This window comes from Mus caroli, chromosome 15, assembly GCF_900094665.2.
Source record: "Mus caroli chromosome 15, CAROLI_EIJ_v1.1, whole genome shotgun sequence".
Classification (NCBI taxonomy): Eukaryota; Metazoa; Chordata; class Mammalia; order Rodentia; family Muridae; genus Mus; species Mus caroli.
Window position 1 is genome coordinate 92,111,561 of NC_034584.1, and position 848 is coordinate 92,112,408.

Sequence of the window (848 nt, forward strand, 5' to 3'; positions counted from 1 at the left end):
CACACACACACATATACACACACACGTACACACAGGCTATACAAAAACATACATATGCAAACACATGCGTGTAAAATAAGACATAGGATGATAATTCTGCAAAAGACTGAAAAGAAGCAGAAAGTGTTGAAAACGTACTAAAATCCTTAAAGCCCAGGAAGTGATAAAGGTACAGACTTGAAAAGGAAGGCGAGGGACCACACCAGGTACAGGGAATTTACAAAGCAGAAGAGGAAACCCAGCGTCTGCTCCAGAGGGGTTCGTTTGGTGTGGGAGAGGCCCCCTCACAGACAGGAAGTAGCTTCAATCTGGACACTGCTGAGAGATGTGAGTCAGACGGACAGACAGCTCAGGGATCAGAGAGCTTGCTGTGAGACTGTATCTCCTAGGAATGTCAGAAGCTACAGCCATAAAGTGTCACCAATATGACTCTCTGAACATGAGCCGGGCAAGAGACTCCAGTGGACTTCTCAAAGTGGATGGGGGAAAGCCCTTAAAGGATTAACTGCAACTGAAGAGAGCTGGGAGCACAGAGGTGGCCGTCCCGGTGGAAGGGCACACCAATTGATTGTTCAGTGCTGAATGGTCAAGCCTGACAACATACACACAGATAGCATTATAGGACTAAACAGGCTATATTTAGGAGATTGGGGGAGGGGGAGTCGTTCTTCCCCACAGCCCGGCACCAGCCGCGAGGCAGCATGGGGTAATGGGGTAAGCACAATCAAACACCCGCTCCTTCACCCCACCCCACCCACCCCACCCACCCCACACACAGTGTGTTTATAAATATAAACTAGCAATTCAACTCAAGGAGAAAAAACTTAAAAACTCTTGTCATGGTCACA